Genomic DNA, 24,296 nt, shown 5'->3' on the forward strand with positions numbered 1-24,296 from the left:
TTCACAATTGTCTTCTTTTTAAGCTGCCACGATAATTTGTAATTACATATGATGAGGCTTTTTTTGATTGAAAACTCTGATAATGTCACTTTATAGCAAAAAAATATATAGTCACTCCTAAAAGAGGGAATTTATTAAGCTTATTGAACAGAGACTAGTACATTACTGTACACAGGGGATTAATAAATGTCCCTATCAATAATAAAATTGGGTTTCATATTAATTGAACCAAGTCACATGTCAGCTCAATTTACATATTTATTTGCATCTCCCCATGCTAGGGGATATTTGCTATGGTTTCAGCAACTATATTCACAGAATAATTTATTTGTCTGAATCCAAATATTGGCTACCTAACAATGTCCAGTAACTTGGGTGAGTGGAAAGTGGTATAAATTAAGAATTAAGCATAAAATATCAAAGGATACTTAGAGTTGAAATCATAATCTCTTCCACAAATTTTCATGAATGTAAATGTATTCTAATTTTTTATATTTTAAGAAGCTCAATAATCTAACGTACCATAGAAGGGTAGTCTAGGATATTATGTGTGTGTGTTAATAAGCTCTATAAGAGTAAGTATATGAAGCTTAGGGAAAAATAGCAGGGGCATCATAGGAAACTGAAAAAAATATGGCATGGCTGTTTTGTGAATACAAACATTTTTAACTTTGAGTGGACCAAAGTAAGTAAAGAAAAACAAAATAAAGTGTGACTACCTCACCACCTTAGAAAAAAATGTAACTACTCAGACTACGGAAAGAATCTTGTTCTATTTGGAAAATTTATTTCATAAAAAATAAAATAATTATTTTAACATGAAAACAATTTCATCTTAGGGGATGGATTAACGTCAGCTTGTTAATTTTATTTTTAAATCTGTAAAACCCAAAAAGTTGTATGATCTATAATTAAATTAGCAATCCACTTAGCCCATATTCTAAAATCAATAATATTCATATCGTAACATAATTTTAAATTTTAGTAGTGACAAAAATCCTTTTATATGGTGGCATGGTTTTTTTCCTACTTACAGTTTTTTTGCCTTTATTGATAACCTTTTTATCTGTTTTGTAGCAGTCTCTCTCTGTACTTTTATTCTAGTTGATATAAAGGACCAAAAGGGGTTCTAACATTTAGCTTGCTTTGTGGGAGGTACAAAAGCCTTTTATTTTATAACCCTTTGAGGAGTTTGACACTATCCTAACTCAGTAGAAGTTGAGAATAAGAAACCTAGTAGGTGGAAATGATTAGAGAATTATAGTCAGCGGCAAAGTGGTGAAAGATAATGTATGTGAATGAAGAACACCATATGGTATTCATTTCATGTGTATATCTGCTTATTTTTCTAATATACTTCTCCCCACATGTTTTAAGATACCTAAAAAAAATCTCCAAAATGTCTTTATATTTTCTGAACTTAGAATTTGCAGTTATTCCTTACTTGTGAATACTCTTTTAAAGTTTATTTCTCTTATGTCTTTTTCTGAATGACATTAGAATTTTAAAACAACAGAATTGGATAGTTTATTAAATTGCGATAAGTTGCCATACGTTTTTGTTACTACTATATATGAGTCTATAAACATCAGGTTGTTATACAAAAATATGAAAGAGGATATTCAGTGCACATTTAAAAGGATATTTGAGAAATATTTCAATTATCCAGGAGCATTTCAAACAACCATATTAGGCTGTGTTTATATACACTTGTATATTCAGGATTTTAAAAATAAAGCAGTACTTTTTTATGGTATGAAATTATGGACTTTTCACACCAGAAGGAAAGCATATAGGTTTCGTACAGAGAACTTTCTTCATACACACAAATAGTTCAGATGGCTCTTTGTTCTCTTCTGAGCTTTTATGTCCAGAGTGACTACGGGGAGTTTAATCTTGCTGTTCCTTTGTGGTTTTTTCTCCAAAGAAGACTATGAGCTGATCCTGTGAAGATTCAGAACCACAACTACTTTCTTTTCCTCGCTGATTTTTAAACTATTGAACATCTTTAGATCATTGTCATCTACACTGACAATCTGTTGGAACCTGCAGCTAAGAGAACTCTTAGTCCTATAGCACACCCAGTCTCTGCCTTGCCACTCATGTGGGTATGCACATTTAAAGGCCCTTGAGTGTTTGGAACCAACTCGTGTTTTTTGATAAAACTTTCATCACCAGTACTTTCACCAGACTTTGTCTTTTAGCTTCCCCACTTCTTATCTATCTAGTTCAGTATGAACTGTATTTTAACCTCAATTTTAGCCACTCTTACCCTCTACCATTTATTCCCACCACAGATATGATGATATTAAGATTAGCCAATTCTTCTTTCTCTTATACTCAGTACTCTCCAATGGAGAGTATTTATTCAAGATAGAAGTCATTTATTCAAGATAGAAGCCAACATTCTTACACTGACTTTGAACATCATACACAATTTGACTTTTGAGACTCATTACGCTCCCTATCAGCCCCAGCACTCCAGGAACACTGCCCCACCCCCACTCCTCCATACCCCCTCCCCATTTCTCAAATGTGACCTCATCCTAGTGATTTGCCCTGGCTGTTTACTAGGCCAGGAGTAGTCTTTTCCAGTATCTGAATGGCTGGTATTCTTACCTCCCTTAAGTGTTTGGTCAAGTCAACAACAAGCAGACTTCTCTATCCAAAATATGTGCCTCCATACTACACCCTTACTTCTTTAACTTCCTGGTTTTTCATTTTTATCTCTTAATTACTATTGTATTTAACATACAATATAATATACATATTTATTATGTTCATGATTTACTATTTCCTTTTCCTTTCTCTCCTTTCCTGTTCCTCTGATCACTGCTTACTACGACATAGACTCCAAGAGGGCAGAGTTCTTTCTTCTGTTTACTGATGAATTATAATCACCCTGAAAAGATCATGGAACACAGTTGCCATTTAATAAATATTTAATGAATTTATAAATTAAAGTGTTCTGTAGTCACAAAAGTAAAAGATTGTTCATTTCATGAATTATTTTTTGACTTATTTCTGATTTATTTAAGACTGCATTGGCATAGCAATTTTTATGTGATCAATGACTCGTATCAGGAATCATTTTTATTGTTAAAGAAGTCTCTCATATGTACTCGTAATACTTTTCATTTTCTCATAAGGTTTTCTTGTTTTATTATCTTTCTATTATAACCATCTTCCCATTTGGAATAAATATCTCATTCCTATAACTATATACTTTTCAACATGATGAGGCATTTAGCATAGCACATGAATATTGCTATGGTTTAAGGGAAATGGAATGGTCAAGAAAAAATATTTTGCATAACAAATTTTGCCATCTGTTAGTAGAACTCAGAACTGACATACTTTTACTCTAGTTTTATTCTGTGAGTATTTATAAGTTTAAAGTTCATAAGTATAGACATTTTCTTTTTGCATCCACCATGTAAGGTAGAGAACAGAACACTGGATTGATATTTAGGAAATTATAGATTAGCATTGCTCAGTGTTACTACATTCTTTTTATGCAACATGAATAGCTCACTTCACGCCTCTGAAACTTATTCTTTATATCATATTTACTTTTAAAATTTAGTTATTCTACTAATTATTTGAACTTGTTAGAAAAAAATAACAAACTATAAGATGTCTTTTCTGATCCTAGTATTTGCCACCATTTTTAGTGTTGATCATATCAACCCCTTGATTACTCCCTTTCAAATTACTGTTTTCCTGGATTTGACTCTAGTTCCTCACTATGTGAGTTCAGCCAGACCATTTGGCTTTATTGTGAAGAGAATAAAATAACCCCTTGATTACTCCCTTTCAAATTACTGTTTTCCTGGATTTGACTCTAGTTCCTCACTACGTGAGTTCAGCCAGACCATTTGGCTTTATTGTGAAGAGAATAAAACTTTGTAAAAACAACTTACTTGAATTTTTCTTCTTATTTTTCTAACAAATTAGCAATAAAACATCAGGTCAAATATGATATGGAACACAAAAGTAATTTTGATGTAAAGCTCTATTTCCTAGAAGAGAAGAGGTAGGTTGAAAGGAAAAGACTACTGTTGTGTGCAATTATCATTGATGGTATCGATATGTACACCTTCCCACATGTAGTTATAAACTGGTCCTTGTCATCATCATATTATCACCAGTGTTTTTTGATTGCTTATTATGTCCCAAGCACTGTTCTTAGTACCCTACATTTAATAATGATTAGTCTCCACAAGCATAATATGAGAGAGACAGCATTTTAATCCACTACACAGATGATAAACCTGAAGCACAGAGATATTAAGTAATCTTTTTAAAGTTATAGAACTTCTAACTGAAGTGTCTGTTTTGGAGCCCCTTTTCTTAATTACTGTACTATTTTTATTTTATCTTAGCCATTAAACTATGAGCAGGGAATTTAAGTCATCTCAAGACAAGATAACTCACTCTATTGAAATCATCATGGAAAACCAAAATAGAGGGTGTTAGATGACACCATGAATATTTTGTGGGTAGAATACAATTCTTGTTAGTAATGACTTTCAGAAAATTTCGTTTTCCTCTTTCAACCATCTTAACACAGAGTATCAAATAATGTACTTAGCGAACATATTAAAGTTCTGAATGACAAATTGTAGTTGAATTTTGGGTCAGACCTTTGGGAAACAAAGATATGGGCTATATAATGGCAGTAAAATTAATGATATAAAACTCAGGTCTGATAAATTATCAGACTGCCTAGCTCGCACAGGCTGGTTCACCTAAGCTCAGTCTAGCCATCCATTCATAGCAAATTGTGAATAATATTCAGAAAATCCCTGTGGGTTTGGATCTGTTTGGTCAGAACCATACTGTGGTTTGGCTAGCCTGCAAGAAAGAGTGAAAGGCTGTGTCTTCCAGTACTTAAGTGGCTACCTGCCAACTGTGAAGTTGGTCTTGTTGAATTGGATATAATCCTTTGATGAAACACCTTTCAGGAATTTTTTGGTTAGGAAAGAAGAAAGAAATCTCAGAATAGAAAACTCACATTTTAAAAGTTGTCTATTTTTCTCACAAGTTTCAAAAATTAGATTTACAATTTCAAATTTAAAGGAACAGTAATTTGACATTAAAACTTGTATTAACATCTGGCTGAGCGAGGTGCGGGAACAACACCAAGGGTTGTGATCCCGTTGCCGGTCCCGGTCCAGTACGGGCGCGACACTGAGGGTTGCGATCCGTTGCCGGTCCCAAAAAAAGACAAAAAGGAAACACCTTTCAGGAATTTTTTGGTTAGGAAAGAAGAAAGAAATCTCAGAATAGAAAACTCACATTTTAAAAGTTGTCTATTTTTCTCACAAGTTTCAAAAATTAGATTTACAATTTCAAATTTAAAGGAACAGTAATTTGACATTAAAACTTGTATTAACATCTGGCTGAGCGAGGTGCGGGAACAACACCAAGGGTTGTGATCCCGTTGCCGGTCCCGGTCCAGTACGGGCGCGACACTGAGGGTTGCGATCCGTTGCCGGTCACAAAAAAAGACAAAAAGGAAAAAAAAAAAGAGAAGTATTCCAGAAGTTGGAAGGTAAAACAAGAGAGTGGTGTCTCACTAGCCAGGATTATGAAAGCTTTTAAGGTGAAGAGAGCACTGAAAGTATCAAATGTTGCACAGCAGGTCAGGTAGACTGAGTGAAGAAAAAGTGCCTTTTGATTTAGCAACTGGGATATTATTCATGACATTATCCATATAGTTTCATTGAATTGGTAGAGTTGGAAAATAAATGGGTATAAAAAGCAGAAAGAGAGAGGATAGGACACTCTTTCTATAACTGTTTTCAAGAAAAAATATTAATAATTACATCAGTATTTTGATATGGAGAAGGGAACTTAGGGAACATATTGTTTTGCTTGCTTTGTTTAGGAAAGTTGGGTCTTAAGCTTGTCTATAAACCACTGCAGAAGAGGCTAACAAATATGAGAGACATCACCATTGATAGTGTCTAAAATGAGAGAAGTAGAAACGATCAACAGTATAGGTGGAGGGAGTATGGGAGAGGAGAGAAATAATTCTTAGTTTTAACCTCTCCAAGTCATGAGACTTTCTGATTACTGCCTTGCCCTTGCAACTTTCTGCCGTGTACACACACACACACACACACACACACACACACACACTCACATTTATCTGTGCTTTTATTAGCCTGTCCCACATATTGGGCACCAGAGCACTAAGCTCAGCTAGATTAGTCTCCTTTACTCTTGTTCTTCTTCTTATTATCATTCATTTATTTCACAGCCTTCAAGTAGAAATATTTTGGGGTTTTCTCCTTTAGGCAAATCTGTTTCCTAGATCAATAGGAATATAAGTCAAATTTCTAAATATGCAAGAAAAACATGTTTTTAGTAAACATCTGAATACAGGTCTAAAGAAGACTTTGAGAGATCTTTGGGTCCATTCCTTCTTTTCCCACAATAAAATCCCTCCACCAAAAACACATTGTTTCATAATGCTGCTCTCATAGCCTGTGGTTTTTATTACTACAAGTTACAAATCTTGTGAATTAAAACTCAGAAGAAAATGGAATACATGACTTCAGAATCAAGATTCTTATGCTAAGCTCTCTGAGGGAAAACTCACAGGGTGATCTTCACAAGCCTTTAAACTCCCTGTTTGTAATAGAAAGCGGCACAATTTCTAAAATGTTCACTGACTTCTCTCAGCAGAGCTTTTAATGAGCTACCTGTACAGCCCTTTGAGCAGTTCAAATCAGGGTTCTTTATATAAAAAGCAGATATATAACAGTAAAAGACAAGTGAATAAAAGGCATAGTAGACCATATGAGTACTAATTTTAAGGGATAGGAAAAAGACACAATATAAAAGCTTTAAAGAAAAAATAAATTGAAGACATTATCACAATTATCCTTACAAATACACAAAACAATGTCAGACTACTTCAGAAAAGCCATGAAATGGTTTCCTGGAAAATGGTAGTATTCATATGGTGTTTCTAAGGTGCATCTTCTTGATGATAAATAGGTTAACTGAAAAGAACTTTGTTGTGGAGATAAAACTTAAGTTATTTTAGCTCCTCCCTTTCTTTTTTTTTTATTTTGTCAATATACAATGTGGTTGATTATTATGACCCGTCACCGAAACCTCCCTCCCTCCTCCCTCTCCCCCCTCCCACCCAAGAATGTCCTTTCTGTTTGCTTGTTGTAACACCTTCAAAGAAATTGTAGTTGTTATATCTTCTTCCCCCCGCCCCCGGTTTTGTGTGTGTGTGTGTGTGTGTGTGTGTGTGTATGTGTGTGAGTGAATTTATTTGTGTATTTTTAGCTCCCACCAATAAGTGAGAACATGTGGTATTTCTTTTTCTCTGCCTGACTCGTTTCACTTAATATTATTCTCTCAAGGTCCATCCATGTTGTTGCAAATGGCAGTATTTCATTCGTTTTTATAGCTGAGTAGTATTCCATTGTGTAGATATACCACATTTTCCGTATCCACTCATCTGATGATGGACATTTGGGTTGGTTCCAACTCCTGGCTATTGTAAAGAGTGCTGCAATGAACATTGGGGAACAGGTATACCTTCGACTTGATGATTTCCATTCCTTTGGGTATATTCCCAGCAGTGGGATAGCTGGGTCATATGGCAGATCTATCTGCAATTGTTTGAGGAACCTCCATACCATTTTCCACAGAGGCTGCACCATTTTGCAATCCCACCAACAATGTATGAGAGTTCCTTTTTCTCCGCAACCATGCCAGCATTTATCGTTCAGCGTCTTTTGGATTTATTAATATAGACTACTTTTTAACATTTTTTTCATAGTCTATGTCTTATTTGTATTCTCCAGATACCTTACTTATCACCTCTCCAAAAAGTAGGAACATAATTGGTTAAGTCTAACAAAATCCATATACTATTAATATCTAATTAATATATATCTAGTTAATAGATATTAACTAGAAGTAATAAATAAAGTGAATTTCCCACTAATGCATCACCTTTATGTCTTTTCAGCTGCTTAAATACAAGACCTAGATAATTCAGTTGGAATGCTGATATTTTATGACAAATAGATCAAGTATCAACAATAGCAAAAAGCAAATTTTAGACTTTTGGAGATGTCTTACTCAGCCTGTAATTTTTTTTTTTTTTTTTTTTTTAAGCATAGTGATTTCTCACGGTCTCTGGAGCCTGGATTCTTACCCAGACTCTGTCATTTCATAGACAGTTACTTCACCTTTCTGGAGTTTTGTTTTTCTCATCCATTTAATGGGGCTCATAGTGGTACTGTTAACAAAGTTTGTAGTAAAGATTAAATAAAATGCCAGAGAGACACCTGGCAAATAGTAAGCATTCTATGAATGGTTGCTGTTACTATTTTACAATTTCTTTTAAAATAGAAAAATACACACATACATAATGACCCTCCTCCTTATGTTGTAAAATGGATTTCAGATTATGGATTCAAATGGAAGAAATATAAAATGAAAGCACTTAACTTCAACACATTTTCCTTTATTCTCCTAATGAGCAACCTTGACAAAGGAGTGCTGACATTTTGGTGAAATGGACTTTCTGGTGAATATTACAATTTCTTTGTTCTTGCTTTTGACATTTACTGTGTCATGCAACAATCTAAGTGAAACCATGCAAACTTTAGTGTCTAAAGTAGTACAAAAGGTGATGTTGTGATCTGAGTAATAGAGGAGGATTTAAACATTCTGCATTTTGTTTCCATGTATATATCATTATCTTAGACTAGAAAGAAACAAATTATAATCATAATGGAGTCAAGACATTTTCAGAATTTTCAGATGTATTCAAGTTTAACATTCTCTTCAGTGCTAGCCAAAGAACCCAGTAAATTTAGGAGATTCATGGTTCAAGCCATTAACTGTCTCTTATAATTCATGTTTATTATTCTGATTTAGTGAATATGGATTGCCTTTCTTCAGCAAATGCCAACTCTGGAATTGTTTATTGAGTGTCTATATCATTAATACTTCCAAGGGACTCCTTGACCTCAGTGTATGCTTCCTTGGCACAGACACTTGTATTCTCAGTACTTCGTAGCTGGCAATGTAACTTGGAATATTTTCCATGTAATGTCTGAAAAATATTCTGGGATTTGTTATCTGATGTGGAATGGCCAAGAATATAGAAAAGTGACTTTGGGGGGTGGTGCAACTAGGCATGATTTTGTTGAAAAAGAAAAAAAAAGAGAGAGAGGAGCATAGAAAACAAAAACAAAATCTTTAACATTAAATAGCAATTAAAGGTATGAAAGTGAAAATATGGAATCTGTGTGGCTTATCAAAGTTTTGGCACCCCAACTTCTTATGGTCAGCATATGTCTCCACATATATTTTCTGGTTTTGCATTTCAGGCTTCTGGGTCACATATATTTGTGTACTCTGATAACAATAAAATCAACATGTAAGGTAAATGTTATTGCTAAAGGACTTAATGCACTTCAGGATTATAATAATTCTTGTCTTATTTTTATTCATAAATCTCACAAATTCTAAGAGAACTTCTGTGAGGTTCGGGAGGGCGCTGTTTTTGAAACAGCTTAAAATGTGAGAATTCATTCAGTTATGCAATAAAGGGTTTTTTGAAGATTCTTTAGGATTTCCTACGTACATAATCATGTGGTCTGTGTGTAAAGACAGTTTTAAGTATTCCTTTCTGATCTTTCTTCTTGAAATTTTGTCAATTTTTGCCTCATGTTTTTCTGCTGTTTTTAGGTTCAGATCCATTTATAAGTTCTTCCTACTAAGTTGATGATCTTTTTATTATGCCCCTCATTATTTCTAGTAATGTTAATTTCCTTACAGCCTGTGTGTCTGCTATTAAATAGCTATGCCAATTCTCTTATGCTGTTATTTGCACAGTGTATCTTCTTTCATCTTTTCACTTTCAACATTTTTGCTTTTGAATTTAAAGTACATTTCTTATAGATAGCATATAATAAAATCTTGCTTTTTTAGTCCACTCTAATAAATTCTGCTATATGTTTGGAATGTTTAGTTCATTCACAGTTAATGTACATGATAATATATTTGACTTAAGATTTGCCATTTGCTATTTGTTTCTTTCTTCTCTGAATACTTTCTTGTCCCTCTGCTGTTTCTCCTTTAATCTTTTTGTTTTGGTTACACCATTAGTTTAGCTCAATAATTAGTAAGTATATCATTTTGCTTCATTTACTGACTTTTTAACCACACTTCTTTATGTAAGTTTTTGGAAGTTTCTGTAATGATTTCAATGTGGATCTCTCACTTATCACAATCGCCTTCAATTTGATACTGGATTACTTCTTGTAAAATATAGAAATTTTTCATATCTCCATCTCCAAACTCCCAAAGTGTTTTCATATATATTATATTATCTGTGTTATAAAACAAATATGTAGTCTAATGTTTACTTTAACCAGTCATGTAGCTTTTAAATAATTTAAGAAAAGAAAATATATATTAGTGAATAGTAAAAGAAGGGGGGAAGCAAATTTATGAGACTTTAACTCTGTTATACTGCCATTCCAGCTTCTAAATGCCACATATTATTGTTTAAAGCTGTTATCAGTAAAATAAAAATAAGTAGCCTCCTGTTATCATGGGAGATACCTATTTTTATAAAGTGAATTATTCTTTTAAGTATTTCAGATTTCATTTTATGGTGTTATCAACTTAGAATTGATCTAATTTTAATATTAATTTAATATGGTATGTACACACATAGCCAAACACAACACACTCACTAAGACTTCACATTTTATATTGCTTTTCATTTTACCAGGCATTTCAACATGCATTTCTTTATTTGGTTATATTTGAGGGATCTATTGTCATAGAATTTTTCATATGAGTTAAATGTGTTCTGAGAGGTCAATTTCCCTACCTCAAATCATAAAGTCAAATTTCAAATTTTGTCAAATTTAGTTGCCTCCTTTACCATGAAATTATCAGCACATGGTCAAATTAATTTGTGAGCCTATATGAAGAAGTACTTTTCTAATTTTTAAAGTAGTTTCCAATCAGCATTTTCTATTTCGTTTTATTTTATACTGACACTGAAAGCATGTGACTGATTTTTTCAATATGAATTATGAAGATAACATGGGTACGAATAAGATCCTTTGTTCAAATAATGGGAGATCTTTAATATAATGGGATTAATGCTTTTATAATGCAAGGCAATTTATAATGTGTTAATCAAAGATCCAAAGCGCACTCATTGTAGAGTGAAAACTCATGGAAATAAATTGTGAAAGAACATACAAATGAAGACACACTCCCATAACTGCCTCATTTCCAAAGCCTGGTGATTGTCCTGCTGTTCTCAGCATGCTACTCAATGATGACCTCATCAGTAACATAAGATACATTCAGCTATCTGGCACCTAGATGGCAGCCTGCAATATATAAACACAGTGCTTTCAAATGGACCATAAAGCCTGGCCAAATCTTACAAATTAGTAATACTAATACCTGTTATATCATTACATCATTTGGGTACACCCAGCAAATTATTTCCCGATGGAGTAATATATGCTTTGTATGTGTGTGTATAAAAACGTCTTATTCTTATTTTATTTTATGTTTGTTAAAATGTAATATTTTTATAACAGGAGTGTATGCCAACAAAGATGGAATTTAATAGAACAGTAAGTGGGGAGCATGCTTTGTTTGTGAATCAGTCATATTATGTAATGAGACATTTGGAGTATGTGCTACACTTCAGAACTTAGTGGACAAGAACACTTCAGTCCACCTTCAAGAATTAATAAAAGCTTTTTTGTGTCCTGTGGATGATAGTGTTACCATTGATATGCACACACATGTGTTACCACTGATCTGTTTTAGCAATGACATTTAATCTTGTTTTAGGAAAATCTTCCCTAAAGTTGGTGAATATTGCTATCCTTTTGATTTAGGATGCTTGAAACCCATGAAAAGAAATTTCTTTATGAAAAAATGCACTTTTGTCCTCTTAACCATGTAAGCTTTAGCAGTTCTGGCAGGGTTCCCTTTATTGAGGCCTCATACTGGATTTGCCTTGTAGGTAGTTCCATGCAAAAAAGCCAACAACGCTAGGATGGTAGGTGCCAAGTCTAATTGTGATAGATGAAGCATGGTTTCAGATAAAAGATTCATTCTCATTACAGAACTTCATTTTCTACTTGACATTATTCCTTAAGAATACGAAACTGGGATACAGGTCCTCTGAATCATCTCTAAAGTATTATGATGAAAAAAAAAAATGTGCCTACCGAGGTGTTTGTCAGTCAAGGGGCAGCCTAATTATGGTGTCTGTCAACCCAGATAAGAAGCAAGGAGAATGAATGAGTCATACTTTCACGTTCAGTTGAAATGCCTTTCTTGATACTTAATACTCGTCTAGATGCATTCCTTGAAAGGAATCACGCTGAAAGAGAAGTCCTCTTATAACCTACTTCTCACCTGGAGAATACTGTGAACAAGAAAGTGTTCGTACTAACTGTTTCAAATACTATAGCTGGCACTAAAGTAAGCACAGGAGGAGAAAATCACCCTAAATTATGGATGTCGTGTGCTATTTTCATGGCACCAGGTGGGAATGTTAACACTTAATCAGTTTCTCTGGCATTATTTCCCTTCCATATTGCCAGCTTTATCACCATGAAAGATGCTCTGATCCTCGTCTGTGATGTCAAGAACAATAGACCACAGCATCATTGACATTCCAATCAGTGGGGCATCATTTCACATTAGTTTTTATCAGATAAGATTTTTCACTAACATATTTTGACAACATCTGGTACTGTACAGATATATATACGTATGTGTGTAGCTCTCTCTCCTCTCTCTCTCCTCTCTTTCTCTGTCTCTCTCTGCATATATGTGTGAGAGAGTGTGTGTGTGTGTGTGTATATATATATATATATATATATTATATATATAATATATATATAAAATACCTTTTTCTTATGTCCTAAAATAGAGACTAATCAAAAACTACTTGCTTTTTACTGATTTAGATGTTGAAGGTAGAAAGAAATGTTCTCTTTAAAATATGCTACAGTTTTCTCCTCAGTGATGTTTAATGCTCTTTTATGGAAAATTAAATTTTTAGGTTTCTAACACACTTGATAGTTACTTCATGTTAAAACAATGCCATTGGAAATGCTAAGATTGCTCAGAAATATCAGTTGGGAATATAACTGTTGTATAATAATAAAAATTCTCTTGTAGTAAGCACCTCCTCTGTGTTAGACACTTTATGAATGGTCATTTCAATGTTCACAACCACGCTTTGAGGCAGATATTCCTGTACTCAGTAAACATATGTGGAAATTAGAGAGGTTGGATAGCTTCTCCAAGGCCACTTAGAAAGTGGCAAAACCCTCATTCTCCTTAAGATCCAACTCATTATAATCATGTAGTTTCTACCCATCCTTTCTAAGTCTACTTAGTCAAATACCAAATTATTCTAAATACAGAAAATTTTTCAAAAATAGAAATTAGGGCCATAATTAAAGGAGAAATGTTGCAATGTGCTATCAAATAATGGTCACAGAAAATTAGATTGAAATAATTCAAAACAACTCCACAACTAGATTTTCTGAGTTGCCAGTTCTTTGTTCAATGATAAGTTAAAAAAAACTAGGCAATATAGCACACTAGTGTTGTCAGCTAGTAAGAAGGATAAGAAAGGACTGATAAATATTAATGTGAGGCAGATTCAAGACATATTTGGAGCATAAGAAAATATCAGATCTGTGTGTGTTTAAATCTGGACTATATTGCCAATGGGAAGAGCACAGCATTACTGGCAAATGGAGGTAGGGGTGGATATGTATAAAGAAAAAAGAGAAAAAGAAGTAGCAAAATATCCTAAAAGAAATTTACAACCTACCCACTGATTCCATAAAGTCCAGGTATAATTGCTGTATGTATAGTGATAAAATGTATTTGGTATATATTGGCCTGAAAAATCAGAACTGTGAAATGTCCTAAAAAAAAAAAAAAAAAAAAAATCATTTTTCACTACAGCTCAAGGAAATGTTAAGACTTCTCCCATTTCCCACCCCAAATGTACACACCCTTTTCAAATAATGCAATCTATTAATATTAATGTATTCAATCCATTCAAAATGTAAAAGACCGATTAGACATTTCCCTAAGATTATTTTTACAATTAAAAAGTTGGAGTACATTCTGAATTAGACCAAAAATAATTCAAACAGATGAGGTAATGCATTCTTTTGCATCACTCTACATAAGCAATATTCTTTGAGGTTTCTAAGTGGCTTAAAAGGCGATTTTATAGGTTGAAATATTATCTTTTCAGGTTTTATGGCCAGAGCAGAATAGTACTCTTCTGGAATGCATATAATGTTGAACACGGGTTAATTAGGTTAGGGATGAATTAATTTGTAACAATTTCCGTTATTTGACAGGCATCAATAATATAGTATATTACTTGCATTCCAGACATCAGCATACTGCCACGACCTAGTCAGATTCAATTTGGGAAAATCTTGGATCATATGAATATTTTCTTATTGATTTTTTTGTAACATCATATTTTACAGTCAGGCCATGTCATAAAAAAAGCATAATAACTTGAAGAGATATTTTAGATAGTCACACTGTTAATGAGTGTAAATCATGCTTTCTGTAGTGAAAAGAAAACTTACTGTCCTCTTCCTGGTATGATATGTTGAAGTATAACTTTATGCATTATTAACAGCTATTAAGGAAGTTCCTTTTCTGAGCAATCTCCCCATCCTTTAGTTGGATATTTTTGTAGGTGGGAAAGTAGTATGATGATAGTTTATATATCTTGGTTATCAGGGCTTCTTTCAAACTCTTTTCATTTAAGACCATTTGCAGTTGAATGATTTGACTTCTCCTAAAAATTCCTCCACGTATCCAGGACACCATTCATTTGCACATAATAATCAAATAAAATATCAGATTTTGCACATAAATGATCAGATGGTAGTCCAGTGTGATGAAGAAAGGTTCTGTTGATGCTATCTATGTTTAAATGCATTGCATTTCCAGACAAGGACTTACATTAGTCAGAAACCTAATTATAGAACTTTTGGAAATGAAGATGCCAAAAAGAATCTACTGACAATGTCTAAAAATACAAAAAATCTAAAGAATGGTAGAGTTATATATCACAAGACTTGACATTACTTATGAGTTTTCTTGTTCAATCTATATATGAAAAGGTGCAACACTTTTCAAAAACAGTTACATTGTGTTAATTACATTTAAGCAGCTTTTTGGAATCAGAATCACACGTCTACCCCTTCCCAGAGGAAAGACACATGTTGATGTTACATAGACCAAAAGACAGATTGCTCAATCCATATTTCCTTAGTTCTCATGTTTACCATATTTTATTCAGAATATTTTACTCTAGGCCATGCTTCTGTTGAAATTATTAACCTCTAATATTCATATACCCCATTCGTCACTCCCTGTATGTCTTTCCCAGTATAATTTATTCTTTCTCCAGTTTCCAAAATGTGGGCAATTTTCTGAATTTCTATGCATAAGTATGATTTCTCCTTTTTCTATGTTCTTTTCTCCTATAGACCTTTAGGGGAGAAAGATAGAGGGTGAGAGAGAGAGGAGAGAAGAGAGGTTGAGAGGGAAGTTAATAGTGTGACATGGCATGCGTACTAGGTACTGCAAGTGCACACACATACACACACCTCACGTATGTATGCATGTGTGTATGTACTACAGTTAATTTATTTCAGTAAATATTAACTACCAGTTTTGTATCAGGCAGTATTAGGATATCTAACATACAAAGATCTATAGGACATAATTTCTCTTCTCAATGAATTTACAGTGTAATAAGGTCAAGAGCCCCAGTGAGAGATAATAGCAATGTAATACACTAAGGTAGGAGCATGCACAAGTATTAAAATTATACATAGTGACTTGGGAGCTAGTCAGGTGGCGAGAAACCTGAAGCTTATAGAGATTAAGTACAGTGACAGTACCCATGAAAACCCTATCTAGAGCAGAGGCCTTGCCCTCAAGGCTCAACCTGTCCTGTCAGGAAACAGGCTTATCCTTTGTGCAAAAATGGGAGTTTCAGATTGCCTAAACTGATGCCATAAAGTATTGAAATAGCTTCTCTCTCTTTTATTTCTGAGCGATCATGCAAATTTCCTATAATTAAAGATTATTAGTGGCTTTCAGTAGAGGTTCATGGTGTAGCATGTTGTTCTTAATATGCTCTCTATAAATATTTGTAGAAATGAGTTTAAAATACTCTTACGTTTGTCTTAAGTAATGATGTACACACACACATAAAGCATTTACAAATACCAATTTGTTCTGTTATTGTAAGAAAGAAGGATGTATTTAAGTAATAGCTTTGTTCTAAATATTTAAAATTCTGAGCACAAAAAAATTATATTGAAAAAAATTGCATAATTCTGAGTGACTCATTCTTTTATTTTCAGTATTATATTACTAGTTTTTTTTAGTAATATTTAGAAGAAAGATAGGCACACAGGCATGGACAAAGAATTCAAGTAGCAAATAATAAAATATCAGGGGAAACCAGAAGAAAGCGCCACCTCCCTGACATCATCTTCCCGTGTCGCCCGAGCTTTCACTTTATCTGGTGGCGCAGCATTTCAGCGGCCTCCAGCTGTGGTCAGAATAGCGTTCATCTCGTGCTATTCCCTAGCGTCCCAGAGGTGTTTAATTTTCAAGTTATAGTCGACACAGAGGAGTAGAAATTCAGAAAATGAAAGAGGAACTTGAGATAAAAAACTGAAGGTGACTACAGGGGTATTATTTTTGCTCAAGGGGAAACGTGTCCTCCAATGTAATCATGGAACCACCTTGTGTCACTTCAAATCCTGAGAGACCAATGCTAAGTAGATGAGGAAGTCTGTTTATTCCAGGATATGAGATTTTAAATAAAACAATTCTGTGGGCTTTTTTAAAGCTATGGGGCTACATGGTAAGAGTTTTTAATCCTTGTTTAAACTTAATTATATGCCTACTCAGGATCTTGATGAACAAAAATTAGTCATTAGGTTACCAGCAATGAACATAGATACACAACACCACAAAAAAAAATCTTTTTTTACAAAGTCTTTTACAACTTCTGAGAAACAATTATTGGAATATTCAAACATGTTACTATTAACTGAAATTACTCCATTCATGTGATGAGTAACAGTCTATCTCTATGAAGAGCTGCTATAAATTTCTCTGTAATATAAAATCAAAAAAGGATTCCTAAAACAGAACTAACTCCATCTTAGCCGTTGAAAAGTGAATCTTGTACCTATAGTCATTGATAAAGGAAGAGATAATGGATAATATGAATTGGTGGGGGTGGGGGTGACCGTTTTTTTTCTATTTCTCCACAAGGAGATTTATACTGCTGGCTTGTCGTATGACACTGTTTACAGATTTCAATATATCCACACATGTATGTGGAGTTAAATATTGCACGTGCATCCCAGGTTAAGTTGACCCAGAAACAATCTGTTGCTGCTGTCAAAGTTCTATGCTGTGAACAAAATGGCAGCAGCATGTGAGTCAGAGAAAGAAGATCTGGTGCCGAGTCTGTCTCCACCACCCACTGGCCATGAGATTTAGCACATGTTCCCTTAATGAAAGGCTGTACCCAGCTACTTAGTAGCAATCTAAATTTGAACACAGATTTGCTGCCTCCCAATCTGGGGCTACTCTTCCTCTACATGAAAAAAATCCATTTGATAAGAAAGCTGTGCCTATAGTCCAACTAATTTAAAGTGTTTTCTGCTCTAGGAAATGTTCGAATACTACTTCATTAAGTAAGTTCTGGAATATTGTGAGTATAGCACTCCTTTAAAAGTCTGCTATTCCTGTGGAAGCACCACAATATTCTCCTTCTCACTTGCTGACTATCGGTGAGTCTGAGGCACATTTAATTTATTACCAAGTGTGAGCAAACACAAAGAAGTTGGAGAGAAACAGAAAGGAGCATGTAGAGCCTTATAAACCAGCAGGGACAAAGAAGCAGATTTAGAAGTGTAAATAAGTGTACTGTATGTATATAAAATTGAATTCCTAAATATTTCATTAATAAATGCCTTAACAGCAACAGACTAAATGTTGTGTTACTTTCAAAAAATGCAAAGAATGGGTAAGTTTAGTTAAAATAGCATTCTATAAGTGATATTAAACTTCTTGATGGAAAGCCATTTACAAAGCTAAGCTGCTGCTCCTGGTGTTATGGTATTTCAATGTATAAACATATTGTCTGCTGTTAATTTAAATCTATATACTGACACAAATGAATCTGCTTCATTGGAAAAATCCATTGGAAAAAAGCATTAACTGCACACACACAAAAAACGTATATACTTGTGTCATTGAAGAGAGTTTCCTATTTGGCACTAAGGAATTATTCAAGTATGCATTGAGTCTTTGGAAATAATGCTATGATCACCTAAAAGAGTCTAGCAATTATTGCCATATGGAAATGTGGTTTTTGTAATCTGGACACTTATCCCCTAGGATTTGAACTAATAACTCTAGCCTTTTACTCCTCATTAACTGTCCGAAAAGCTATCAGACAGAGGAGACATTTGTCAGTGCCAACATAACAGGGATTTGGACAAGTGGCTGTGTTGAAAGGATCAGTGTCACTTTAGCAACAGTTCTGTACTTATTGAGAAAGAAGACTCTGAAAACTAAAGAATTTCAGTCTTATATGTTTTGTAACTCAGTAAAAGCAGACTCACGCCAAAAGTAAGGATAAGATGTGCAGGGAAGACAGCCAAGTTTGGAAGTGTTTGCTAGTGTATGTGGCAGCCTAAGAAACAAAAATTAAAAATTGCTAGTATTGGAGGTGGGAAGAGTGAAACTCTTACGTAAAGAAGCAAAGAGGCTTTGAGCTACAAAGTCAGAGGTAATCATTTCAATTACCCCTGAGGAGACCCATTGAGTTTTGGTCCTTCCATTGGTAAATACAAGGATTTCAGAGAAGAGTAAAGAGATTAGTTATGTGTCACCAGATGGACTGGCATATCAACCAAGAACAAAGAGCAAAACTTGCTGTGATTTGTTTGTTTTTTAAAAGAAGTTATGTGGACATAATATATCTATGAAAATCTCTAGGATCACAAAGTGATAGTTGGAGCCATTGGGCACAGCGAAGGACTTGTTCCATATCTATCAACAACATACGTGGAAAAGAGGGTACTGCTTTGCAATATATCCTTCTCTGTTAAAATTATAGTTTCTCATAGAAACTATAGAAAAGACAAATGTATTTTAATATTGTTCAAATGCATTGATAAATCTATGTCATAGATTTTAGCAATGTTTGTACATATTATGTAAACATTTAATTACTTTTATAAATATGTATCAATACTTAGTAATTTCTAAAATGTCTTGGAGACTTACTCTTGCATTTAATTCTTTAACTCTTAATTTAATACTTAAAATCACATTAGGGTTCTTTTACTTTCCCCATTTTATAGACAGAAACATGAGCATGAAGAGGCTTTCTAAGTTGCTCAGTAACATATGTAACAAGTGACAGAGTCAAGATTTGAACTTGAGCAGTCTGAACCCGTGCTCTTAACAATTACAATATGCACATCAAAATAATATCTTCTGCTGATTTACCAGCATTGGGTTTACACTTTAAATTATTGGTCCAGTAGTCATGATATATTTTTGTTGACCTGTTCATAACTTCTCTCCTCTTCTGCTTTGTCATAACCAGTGTGTATTAGCAAAATAACAAAAAACAACTTTTGTCGGAGTCCATGGAACACAGGTTTTCTATTTTTGAAGCCAAATACCTGGCTCATGAAGAAATCAAAATCAACATTCTCGTTTAAATACCACCTTGTTCTAAGAAGATGAATCACCCAACTCAGTAAAGACACTTCATTTTTCCAATGTATCAGTAACATGGAAGATTTCTCCAGCAATATTTTATTGAATTATTTTCACTCAAAAAAGGTTATATCTCACTTGGTCGTGTTGGCTTATCTGGAAACCCATACTTTTGCTAAACGACTTCATTTTGGTGTCAATAAACATAAGCCTATGTGACAAAGAAAACTAAATGTGACATTTTCCTTACCATGAAAATATTGGAATTTTTTTTTTTTTTTTTTTTTTTTTTTTTTTTGCAGTACAAGTACACAACTTACTATAGCAAATGCTTACTTGGCATTTTCTGTTGGCTAACTCAAGGTAACATATTCAAAATATAAATCTGTGTCGTTACTGATATATCCATTTCTTCTCTGACTCAGAAAATAGGAATAGTAACAAATTGCTCAAAGAAGTTTGGATGTCTTGGATATCAGACTTTTTTTCCCCAACTAGGTCATCCAGATTAATTTTTTTATAGCTTTATTGAGATATAATTGACAAATAAAATTGTATATATTTAAGGTATACAACATGATCATTTTGTCAGAGTAAAATGATCCCTACAATCATGTTGATTAATGCATCCATCACCTCACATATTTACCTTTTTTCTTAGATGTCATTCTTAATTCTTTCTTTCTCCTCACCCTCTGCATCCATTCCATCTCCAAGACCTACCAATGTTATCTAGTAATACATCTCAAAAAACACACATAATCATTTCTCTACCTTTGCCATGTTATCTCTAATTTGGATTATTTCCATAGTCAACTATCAGTTCTATTCTTTACTCAGTTCAATGCGTTTTCCCCACAGAAGCAAGAATGATCTCTTTGAAATGTTAACCTGATTATTGTGTACCTCATGCATGAAACCTTTCAATGACCTTGGTAACACTTTATATATAAAAACAAGCCTTTAATGTAACCTTCAAGGCACTGCATGGCCTGATTGGTCTGCAGGACTCCTCAGACTAATTTCAGGCTCACATATCCTCACTGTTCCAGCTATATTCATTTTCTTTCACTTTCATAAACTCTCCAATTCTTTCCCGCCTAGAGGCTTTCACCCTAGAATGTTCTGACTTTTTGCTTTTTCACATAACTACTTCAGGCCTTGGTAGATATCACAGAAAATGATAGGCCTGATTTTTAAGGTTAGACAGTATACATATCATAAATAATTGCTAATTAATTAATAATGAATTGCTAATTCACTTATTCCTTCTCTTTTCTAACCCGAAGATGTTCATTTAGGGTAAAACATTTATTTAGTAAACATAACTCATATTTCCTTTTATCCTGGGAATATTTGCTTTGACATAATTAAAGATTTTTTAAAAGAAATATTTAGAAGAAACTGGTGAGTCTCCTTTATTTCTAGCTTTAAAATATGTATGACATTATTAATCATATATATTTTATATTATATATATATTACATATATTGTATATTTCTGCATTTAGCACCTAATGTAACACACAAATATCTTTAAAATTTGTCCATCTTCTTCCTATTTCATCATTAATAAACTTTATGATTGCTTCATAGCATGAAACTGATTCTTTAATTGGGTCAGATGTCTATGTTTGGTAGGACATGTAACTGGGCATAGGACATATAGTAGGGCATTGTTATGGAGAGATGGAAGAGGCTTCCATTCTTCCTTCAAAATTTATTGGCTGCCACATTGTATATCGATAAAATAAAATTAAATTTAAATACATAAATAAAAATTAAAAAATAAAAAAAATCTAGCAAATAGAGTCAGGTCATTTTTAATTCAAAAGGATGTCTTTACAAAGTTTCTTAATTTAATGTGGTAGCTTCTACTTATATGTTTAAGGTATTGTACCCAGATATCTCACTTTCAGAGAAGACTGTATATTTAGCGTGTAGTAATATATTTATGTTTTAACACATAAATTTTCAGCTTATGAATAAAATTTAATGTCTCTTCACTTCAGAAACATTATATTCAAAACACTTTTTTAGAATATACAGTATTCTGTCTTTTATTTCTACATCTATGCCAAATGTCATCACTGCCATCACAATAAATTATTCATGATGTCCTATAATTCATGTCTTTTTTATTGAACTTCTTTATTATTTTGGTAGTCAAACACTCTTTTAAGTACAATATACAGTATTTATTGTATGCATACAGCAGGGTTTTTTTTTCATGATTGAAAATGTTCTTTTTAAAGAACTGAATAGAGATTTTATGTGTAGATCTTAAAAAAAAATTATTGGTTGCCTTACACTTTTTTTCCCTCTTTATTTCTTGACACATTCTAGTATATTCTAGTAGCTATCAAGAAATAAAAGGGGGAAAAAGTGCCCATGAAGTGCTCATTATCTTATCTATTATACTGCAGTAATATTATAGGAGATGAATTTTAAAGACTAGAATTTTTTATACATGTGTTTTTATGAAAACATGATTATATCATCAATATTTAGCTTATATGTGGGTGAGTTGCCTTATGAGATACATCAGTTATCAATTGAGTAGAGCACACTGGAATACAAAATTTTCAGGTAGTTGAGATTTTATCTGGCCAGAAAGCACACAGGTGGTAAAACGTCAAGGCAGTCAGAAATGGGTGCTGGACTATGAGTTTAGATGATTTCAGATTTACTGGACATGAATTTACCTAGTCATAAAAAAAAGGTAGTTTTCCTTTCAGATATAGTTTCCTACTATGTATCATCAAATATATTGAAAGTATTGAGAAATCCTCAGAAAGAAAATGGTACAGCTTGCAGCTATCACGTGTTATCTTGAAGGTGCCTTAGATACACTATTAGATTTACTATTCCAGTCCTAATTAACAAAAATTTTATTGGTTTTAAGATCTGTTACTTAGTTGGGTCAAATGTACAATCAGAGGTGACAGGTACAGATTGAGGGCAGTGCTGAAGGCTTTTGTAGGCATATTTTCTGAAGTGCATTAAATCTGCCCTGATTAGATACACTATTAGATTTACTATTCCAGTCCTAATTAACAAAAATTTTATTGGTTTTAAGAACTGTTACTTAGTTGGGTCAAATGTACAATCAGAGGTGACAGGTACAGATTGGGGGCAGTGCTGAAGGCTTTTGTAGGCATATTTTCTGAAGTGCATTAAATCTGCCCTGAAGTCCTTGGAAAGTTGCTATTTTGTTTTTCACTCTTGTTGGTATCCTTTACTCTTCAGTAGACACTTTGAAGATCTCTAAATACAATATTATATTGAGATGAAAAATCACCTATCAATTATATAATAGAGAAAGTTAAATATTTCATTTTCCTAGGTTACTGGAGAGTGCTTAATGTCTAATAGACTAAAAGAATAAAGTGGGATTGCATTAGTCTTTTTAGTTTTGGATTGGAAACTAGTTATGGTATTTTTCCCCCTACACAGTAAAGTTTCTTGCTTCAGCTGATATCATAGAGGAAGTAGACAATTCAGTTTGTAATAAGCAGGCAGATTCCCCACAAGTAAATCTAGCCCTCAAATACCTTTCCTGCAGGTCTATATCACTTAAGCATTCTCTGCTTCTAATAGCTAAACTTTCTTTCCATTCGCTTGGTTAGATGCATGAGCTATTATTGAAGAAAGCTGCTATGGAACTAACTGTTACCAGGATAAAACGAGATAAATGATTTCCCTGTGTGCAGAGTATCTGTCTATATCCTTACAGTCACACTGCACATAAATTTTTACATTATTTCTACAGTGCTGGATTGCTTGTTAATGCTACGTTACTTATCACTTTTAAATTTTACATGGATAACGTATTGAATACAAAAGCACAAATATCTATCAGGCATAAGTTTAATTTCTGGCTACAACACTTAATAGTGGGATAAACAACTAATGCACTTACTATCTTTAAGCCTCAATCATCTATTCATGAAAAATAGATGACAGGGGTCTCACATGAGTCTTGTAAATATGGAAGTAAAACATAAACACAACGCTAGGCATGGAGTAGGATTTTAGTAAATGGTATTTATTACATTACATGGAAGTGATAATTATTCTTTGTAGGTAGATGGATCTGGAGAAAGTGATACAAACAGCTAAACACAACCGGCCTGGGTTTTCAAAGGCAACATGTCTGCTGCTAGGATAAGATGTGACAAAGTAAGGGAGCTCTTTTTTCCACTCTCTTCTCAATTGCTCGCCTTTCTTGGCTCCATGTATTAAATCTAAATCCTGAAATGTTCATAATATAAAAAGAAGACAATTATCCTGAATGAATTTCTCAAGTCAATCAACAAAATTCTAAAAAGTAACTTCAAAAGATTGATGGAATATATAATTATCTGTGCCCTGAAGAAACAGTTGCAAAATGTACCCAGTGGTTTCAGTTAAAGAAATGCACACACACACCTGTAC

At 33.5% G+C, this 24,296-nt stretch overlaps 1 protein-coding gene across 1 annotated transcript in view; it reads left to right on the forward strand.

Moving 5' to 3' along the window:
* The window catches only part of LOC103598484 (ephrin type-A receptor 3), a gene marked incomplete at its 3' end in the record, with an annotated part of 205,993 nt that overhangs the window by 93,761 nt on the left and 87,936 nt on the right, over positions 1–24,296 (forward strand). The window lies entirely within an intron of this gene.

Source organism: Galeopterus variegatus, unplaced genomic scaffold (assembly GCF_000696425.1).
Source record: "Galeopterus variegatus unplaced genomic scaffold, G_variegatus-3.0.2 Scaffold2628, whole genome shotgun sequence".
NCBI classification, from domain to species: Eukaryota; Metazoa; Chordata; class Mammalia; order Dermoptera; family Cynocephalidae; genus Galeopterus; species Galeopterus variegatus.